At 41.5% G+C, this 9,112-nt stretch overlaps 1 pseudogene; it reads right to left on the bottom strand.

The window, feature by feature from the left end:
* On the bottom strand, positions 6,384-8,370 carry LOC109825835 (annotated as a pseudogene).

Genomic DNA, 9,112 nt, shown 5'->3' with positions numbered 1-9,112 from the left:
TTACTTCTATGTTCATATCTTATATCGCCTTTGTATACTGCTTGTTGATTATATTGCCCACTATCTAGTTTAGATTGTTTACCCATGAGTTTATATATCCTTGCACATGCTTGTTGATTATATTGCCCACTATCTAGTTTAGATTGTTTACCCATGAGTTTATATATCCTTGCACATACATTGCCTATATCTCTTTGTTAGGATATATCTTGTTATTCATATTTATCCTAGCTCATATGCTAGGATAACTTGTTAATTAATTTTAATTGGCATAAAATCAAATTAGATTAGCATAAGACCCTAACCCCCCCCCCCCCCTCTAGGGTCTAACAACTTTTTCCAGCACCGATCAACAACATGCCCTGTATTTTCATAGTGACTACAAACCAGTTCTGCTTTTCCTGAATCACCCTTCTCCTCCTCCTTATATTTGGAACCACTAGACTCGCCTCCCATCTGTTTGGAGTCTCCCTTAGTCTCGTTGCCCTTTTTCTGCTTGCCCTCGATGACAATAGCCTTCACGCTCGCCTTTGCAATAGTCTCGACCGTGAATAACTTCATCTCCTTCCGGATGTAATCGCTCAATCCTGCCTTATACTTCATAAACACAGAATATTCTTCTGTCGTAATGTTGAGAACCATCACCTGCTGTTGGAACTCCGTGGTGTATTCTTGAACGATTTGTTTGACTCTTTGGTGAAAGCCGTACCACTTGTACCAACATTGTTCAAGGAATTCCACTGGATAGAACTGCTTCCTCAGTAACTTCTTGAACTTGTTCCACGACACCGCCTTCTTCTCCTACTTACAATAGAATTTTCACCATGTCAACGCATGCCCTGAAAGCTTCAAAGTCACGAACACGAGCTTCTCCTTGGATGAATATCCGTAGAGTGTGAAATAGGTCTCCATCTGCTCGATCCAATCATCAAGCCTCTCGACGTTGACACTCCGGTCGTAAACATGAATCTCCACTTTGAAATAGACTTAACAATATGGGCCTCCTCATCTGAATCAGAACCCTCACCTTCTCCATCGGACTCCACAAATTTCTTCTTGCCTTTCGAAGAAGGTTCCTCCTTTTTTCCTTTGTCTTGGACAAGATTGACGAGTTGCACGAGGGTCACACCCATTATCTCCATCTGCTTCTCCAATGCATCTAGCCTTGCTAAACTATCTCCTTCAATCATCTTCTTCTTCTTCTTTAATTTTTGGACTCCTTCCAATGAAATAATGATCTCATCTAGCTTCTTGTATTACGATCGAGTCATGACCATACACAGGATACCCCTTCTACCAGATCTGATCTCTCTGATACTAACTTGATACGAGTCTCTGTGTGAGCACCTTTGATCGTGGAATTATCAAAGGTGGGTTGAGAAGAGGATGACAGAAACACAAGAATAATTCAGTATGTGACGAAGAAAAATACCCTCTTTAGATTATGAGTATGAAAAGATTATAATCTCTCTCTCACAATCTCACTAGAATCAAGAACAAGCTCTCCATTCTCTCTAAACCCTAATCTCTCTTGATTAGAATCTCACTATGATTACCTCTGATTGATTAGAAACCCAAAACAATCTCTTATATAGGTGTAACAATGTGGATGGAAAATTGGTAAATAACTAAGCCCAAACCCATCAGGAATCCGTGCAAACAGAAACCCAAACGAACCAGGAAGCATTCAATGAGTCGACTCACAACTGAGATGAGTCGACTTGTCCGAAACTGGACAAAACACAAAACCAGTAATGAGTCGACTCATGACTGAGATGAGTCGACTCGTCAGAGACTGGTGATAAACGGCTAGGTTTCGTGAGTCGAGGCATGAGTCGACTCAACCTGATGAGTCGACTCATGACTGTTATGAGTCGACTAACGGGCTGAAAACTTTCGATTCTTCGATTCACCGTCTCGTTCCACGCTTCAACCTGTGTTCCACTGTGCTGTTTTACACCTCTATTCTCAAGCTACTATAAGAATCAACTATCCTCAAGCTCCCATGAGGATCACTAAGTTTCGAAGAGAAGATACACCTGTATCATACAGTTAGGACCACAAAACCAAAATCCCCTCTCGATTCCTTTCATAAACGAGAGGTCCACTTTCAAATCGAGTGATCAAACATTCCTACAGTTAGGGTCGCCTCAAACTCCTACTTGGTCAAACATTCCTATAGTTAGGGCCAAAACCATAATTTACTCTCGATAAATAAGAAATTCACCTTTAGTTTGGTAATCAAACCTTCTGACAGTTAGGATTATCCGAATATTATCGATTCTCAAAGTGGAGATCCCACTTTTAGTTTCACCTTCACGGATTCTTGAAGTGGAGATCCCCCTTTGAGTGTCCTTTGACAATTGGAGATAGAATATAAAATTCTTTCTCTTCAGCTTTGGGAGATAGAATATAAATTTCTTCCTCTTTCGCATCGGGTTCGTCTTTGCCCCAAGAGAAGACACCATCCTTCAACTGCAAAATCTATGCTTCACACGCATGGGGAATTTTATCCCGAATCCTAAGTAGGGATAAGTCAACACCTAATACGCGTTGCCGGTTTAGTCTTTCACTGAGTGAAGAAGATACTAGAATTCAAATCTAGGGAATTTTATCCCGAAGCCTAAGTAGGGATAAGTCAACGCCTAACACGCATTGCCGGTTTAGTCTTTCACTGATTGAAGAAGACACCAGAATCCAAGTCTGGGGAATTTTATCCCGAAACCTAAGTAGGGATAAGTCAGTGCCTAACACGCGTTGCCGGTTAGTCTTTGACCATAAAAAGGACTAAAGCTCACATATTCGATATTATGGCAGGTTGTTATTTAACAACACCATAATCCTTGCCTTACACGCACGAGGAAATTTATCCCGAATCCTAAGTAGGGATGAGTCAGCGCCTAACACGCGTTGTCGTTTTAGTCTTTCACCGATTAGAAAAGATAACAGAATCCAAGTCTGGAGACTTTTATCCCGAAGCCTAAGTAAGGATAAGTCAGCACTTAAGACGCATTGCTGGTTAGTTTTTGATCGTAAAAAGGACAAAAGCCCACATATTCGCCATTATGACAGGCCGTTATTAATAATGCCAAAATCCGTGCCTTACACACGCGGGAAACTTTATCTGGACTCCTAAATAGAGATAAGTCAACGTCTAACACGTATTACCGGTTTAGTCTTTCACCGATTGAAAAAGATACCGGAATCCAAGTGTGGAGACATTTATCCCGAATCCTAAGAAAGGATAAGTAAGTGCCTAATACGCGATGTCGGATAGTCTATTTCTGTGAGAAAGACAAAGTCTACATATTCAACATCATAGCACTAAGAGAGTTAACTCTCTTAGCACAACGTCACATGCAGAACGGACTTAAACAATCCGCTTGCTAGCCCGACTCAAACGGTAGTCGGTAAAGGTACGTCAAATCCGTTGATGACTGAGGATTTACCAAAAATACTAAGTCTACATCTAACACACATCGCCGGATAGTCTATTCCCATAAGAAAGATGAAGTCTACGTATTTAATATCATAGAACTAAAAGAGTTAACTCTTTTAGTACAATGTTACATGCGAAATAGACTTAAACAATCCGCATGCTAGCCCGACTCAAACGATAGTCGGTAAAGGCTCATCAAACCTATTGATGGTTGAGGGTTTGCCAAAAATCATATAAATACGATAATCACTGATGCACCAGCTTCATTAGTTGGTCTCGTGACATGAGCATCTGACAACCTCAGGATAAGATCTATACCTGCAGATAAAACAAATTTAATAGTTGGTCCTGCAGCCAGAAATTTAGGACCGTCATGCTCTAATGCCTTAAGATCTTAAACTGTGTAGACTCTAGCAAACGTACGAGTATAAACTGTGTTAACGCCAGTAGACGCGTTATAACAATGGTCAACGTCGGACAACGCGTTATAGTAAAGGTCAATTCCGGTCAACGCATAAATAATTTTGCCAAAATAAGGCTAAATTCCAGATTAAAGGATGATTCCAGGGAGTTCAATTATGATCCAGATATGAATTCCCGACAAATACGATCAGTTCAACGTCAACTCAACGACATGAGCTAAATCCAGAAATTTACTCAACTTCGATTTGAGACTTCAACAATGGTCAGACGATAAACACAGTACCGGAAGAACTTCATTTGCTCGATAAAATACTGAGTAGACTGAAAGCTGAAGAAGTTAAATATTGAAGCCATTCACAGGTCCTATGCGATTTCCTCGACAAAATACTGAAGAGGTTGAAGACAGGGCCTATCTTATCCAAAGTATTCCAGACTCCTCTATGAAAGAATGAGTCTGAAATACTTTAGAGGGGGTGTCTATAGGCATCTAAAAATACCTATAAGTGTCCGTATGCAGATCGAGATGAAGAGAAGGCGATGAACGTCATCATCCAAGTCAAGAAGGATTATCCAAGTGGTCCGCACGCGTCGGTTAGCTCCAAGTGACCGAACGTGCTCATCAGTCAGCTAACGCGTGTCGATCAGCTCCAAGTGACCGAACACGCTCGTCAGTCAGCTCACCCGCGTCGGTCAGCTCCAAGTGACCGAACACGCTCATCAGCCAACTTGTGCGCGTCAGTCAGCTCCAAGTGACCGAACGCGCTCATCAGTCAGCTCGCGCGCATCAGTCAGCACCAAGTGACCGAACGCGCTCATCAGTCAGCTCACGCCTATCAACCAGTGAAGCGTACAAGTCAACATGATAACCAAATACACAAATCGACAGAAAGTATAAGTCCGAAAAATTCAGGAAACACCGAAAGAACTCAAAAGAAGTTCGGAACTCATGTGGCGCGCGAGTCACCACTTGGTGACCCGTGGTCGCGCGGGTCACCATGGTCTATTCCGCGCCCAAAGTTGTCCAGAACGTCCAAAACACGTTTTTGCTATTTTTACGGGATTTTTTCTGTTCCAGAGGTTCCCAACTGCCTAGATATTATCTTCAAACATGGTTACACGGTTATTAACTGAAGATAGGGCAGAATCCATCATTCTTATCCGAAAACACCCTAACCGAAGCCTATAAATACAGGCCTGGGGGCTTATTTCTCAGGGGCGAAATTTTATCAAGAAGGCGAGGTGCTGCTGGATTGAGGAGTCAAGGAGCATGAAATTTCAGCGAAGGTTAACTAGATCCCGACGAACTTCAACATAAAGAAGAAGGCTTTCGAAGGATCTCAACCTCTATTTTCCCCTCGTCCGTTCCTTGAGATTAGGCTTAGTCTTAATCTCGAGAAGAGCTACTGATTTCGCTTGGTCGATTTCAGTGCTTTAAGCGAATTCTTCCTTGGTGAAGTAGGAGCTCTGTCAATTTTTCGACAACCAGATCTGATCCGCGGTCGTCCACGGATATCAACATCCCCGGCACAGGCGAAGACCCCACGCAAGCAAGAGTTGATAAACATTCTTGTGTTTAGTTTCTAGAAAGTTGTAATCTTTATTTTTGTTGTTTGAATTCATTGTAAACGATCAAAGTTGTAATGAATTCGATAATGAAGACTTCTTTCTACGAAAACAGCCTTCAGCAGTGCCCGGCGGGGGTTCGGGCTGGGGGAGGCTAGCTTGGGGATGGAGGAGGAGTTGCTGGGGAGGCAATAAACAGTGGGGACTCTAGGGTTAGGGTTTGAGCGTTAGAGAATGAGAGAGGAGAACGAAGGAGTCGCCCAATTATTTAGATTTTCTAACTTCTTGACCGCCTAAATTTTCAGTTCCCTCATTTTATTTCAAAACAGATTTTCTATTTTAATTAATTTAATTTGTATATAAAAAGATGAACCGTTATTAATAGAAAGCTAGAATTAGTTATTATCATAACTGTTACTAATAGTCTTTATTAGCAACGGGTAATCAAATAATTGTTTCTAATAGGGCCTTTTGTAGTAGTGCTCCTTACAATTCAATGGAGATTCCCATGTTGTGGATCATTTCGAATTTATATAACCAAGTATGAATCTCATCTAACACTTTTAGTTTCATACAAGAAGAGTTCCGACAGTCTTCAAATCGGAAGTGTGGAGATCTCAATTGTCAGAAGAAAAACATAGGCGAGCAATTAGGAGTTTGATCCTCCAAATAGATGAACATAAGGACATATTTGGCGACCCTCTCACGAATGAACACCTAACTCTAATGAAGGTTTATAATGTGTTTGGTAAAAATTGGTTCTAGATTGGATCGATCCCTTTTTTTTTTAGTTCAAAACGAAGCTCGTCACTTGATTATCTTTGGACCAATAAAGATCTAAATTTGATTAGCTAGTGTAGAGTTGCCATACGCTCCTCAAGAACACCCTCCAGCATAACAAACGTCCTGATACAATTTGTATTTTTTATAAAGTGAAGTTTCACTACCTTAACAGCAGACTTCATTCATTAAATTTATCATAAGTAAATTACACTTTGGCAAATCAAACCACAAATTTCATCTAACCAACCGCCAACAAGAAAAACACACGAACATAAGATAAAATTAAGGAAATAAAGACACACGTTATATATCAAGAATTAACCTTCCTGCAATTCAACCTAATCTGCCCACTACTTCCCGTCAACGGCCCAATCCCTCCCATCTTCACCATCGCCGATGCGAAATCCCTCGCAAATAGTCCACCGTTCACGCTGTACTGCCTCACTAGTGCATCCTGCGTCCCATTATTGAACAGTTCCTGATCAGAATGCAACAGTCCTTTTCTCCCCACAAGGTCCTTGTAGTAATCATTTCCAAACTGGTTCGGGCTCAACGCGTCCAACGGTGCGAGATTATCGTCGCCGCCGGAGGCGGGGCAGTTCGCCTGGCGCGTGCTGGCAAAGGCAGCGTTGATATTGGTGTCATTGTAGATGTGGGGCCTGAAGGTGGCGCAGCGGGCTTGGCCGATGGTGTGGGCGCCGGAGAGGGCGGTGAGGTCGCGGGCGGTGAGGCCGTTGGTGGCAAACATGGAGGTGAGGGTGGAGAGGGAGGAGGAGGGGGCAGTTGGACTGTCCATGTTGGACCACCTAGCTGCAATTGCAATTGTTGTAATGGTTCAGTACAAATTTTAAAGTTGATAATTATTTGTAGAAAATATAGAAGGAAGATTTTTATTTATTTATTAACAGCAGGAGGAGTATTTCACATTTTTTAATCGCGTGATACGTCAGACTTGATGGTGGTGACTAAGTGAAAATTTTCAAGGATTTAGTAGCATAAAAGAACTTTGGGGGTTACGTTGAATTATAATAGTTGAGAGGGGTTATGTGCAACACTTCCATAGTAATTTTGGAGGTATAAATGAAAATATAAAGATATGAGTGCATGACTAAAAAAAATCAAAATAAGTATAAATCAGGGGTCTATAACATAAACGCACCCCATCCTTTGTCCTTAAAAAAAGGAAAAAAGAAAAAAAGGAAAAAAGAAAAAGAAAAAGAAAACCCTTGTGCCAAATCGTGAACATATACGCTCAATATCTTTACTCGTTATTTCACTAAACTTTGCCGGTGTTATGCATAAGTTGTTTGTGTGAAAACTCACCGCAACGACGCCATCGCGCGCAGCGAGGGCAAGGATGTCAGCGCAGGAGACAGTGGCGTTGCATTTCGCCTCCACCTTCGATTTTATGTCATCGATGACTTCGAAGCCTCGGGCGGAGTTCTTGTTTGGCCCAGCGTTCTTCTCGCCTGTGAATGTCGCCGTGTCGTCCAAAAGTATGGAGGCGTCGCAACCCTGTCGCAATCAAATAAAGAAAAAACTATCTCAAAACTTACTAGTGTTTTAATTTCATTGAGCTAAAGATCCGACCAAAGTGTTAGCTTCTGTCTGCTATGGAAACTAATCTGACATGAAAAACTTGGCTTTGAAAATTAGTAACAACTGTGATTGCGTTAGTAAATGGTGACTAGTGTACTTGTCCCCGTATGCAAAGTGCTAGTATGTCTCTGAATTTATGCGCATCTAGACTGTGACAATAGCTAGTATTGCGTCTGGATGTACGTTACATCAGCGACACACAAGTACTTTGAGAGACGCACACCAGCCCCAATTTACTCTAATTACCGTTCCAAACATCCAGTTATACTAAAAAAAATAGAAAAAATAGCAGATAAAATTATATATATCGCACATTAACAAAGCAGTCATGGAAGAAGAGTCGAAGAATGGAAGCACCCATCCTCTTCTCTTTCGCCACGGCTTGCGCCATAGCTGAGCGTACGATTCCTTGCAGGTTCGGACATGAACGTTGGTAAAACGTCGCCGTTAACTGCCCATTTACGTTACAAGCGATCAAAGATAGAAGGCAAAGAGCCACTGGAAAATTGGAGGGAGCCATTAATCGAGTCAAAGATAATAATGCAGTTAACTGAGGCGGGGGCTTAGGATAAAACTTCGAGTGAGTCGAGCCTTGAGCTTGTGTTCCTATTTATATAGTGTTACCTTGTCGGTGTTTCATGTCACGGGATAGTTTAGACTTAGGTTCTTCAAACTTTGCTGCTGCCCGTGACGCGTAGTTCTCATGTGGACATTATAATAGGGTAATTTTACATACCCCCTGCCCATTTCCAGGTTACTCACCTAACTCTTACAACTGTCACTTAACCTTCCTTATTGTTTGAAAAATTTTCAACGTCATCCGCCCACCCCCCTGTAACGGTGTGATGAGAGGTTTTTTTTTTTTTTTAACTTAATCAAAAGTTCATGGAGTTTTCTAAAATTAGTGTCGAAAGTTTGGGGGTTTCTAAGAAAAATGCTGAAATTTAGGATGACGCATTAGAATTTGGGAGCCAGGCTCTTAGAGGGTCACGTTGAAACAATTGCAAACATTTGGAAGGTTTTGTGACCCCCAAAACTGACGGGGGTTAGTTGGCATTTTTAGAGTTTATTAGAGGGTCATCCTAAAACGGGCCAAAAGATAGGAGGCCATAAGAAATTTATCCATCATATCCAGTACGTATGGGAGAAAATTTCATGGTCTGGGGTTGACTCGTACGCGTTTAGGGTTGTTGTAGAGGCCTTCTTTTTTTAGTTGCTTTAGTATTTTGAGAAATAGAAAACTCAAGGTACTAGAGGCTACTGTCATTTTCATGCAATTATTCTGGGGAAAATGTTAAACGAAAA

This window comes from Asparagus officinalis, chromosome 1 (genome assembly GCF_001876935.1).
Source record: "Asparagus officinalis chromosome 1, Aspof.V1, whole genome shotgun sequence".
NCBI classification, from domain to species: Eukaryota; Viridiplantae; Streptophyta; class Magnoliopsida; order Asparagales; family Asparagaceae; genus Asparagus; species Asparagus officinalis.
Note: the sequence above shows the minus strand (reverse complement) of the source record. Positions and strands in the feature narration are given on the sequence as shown.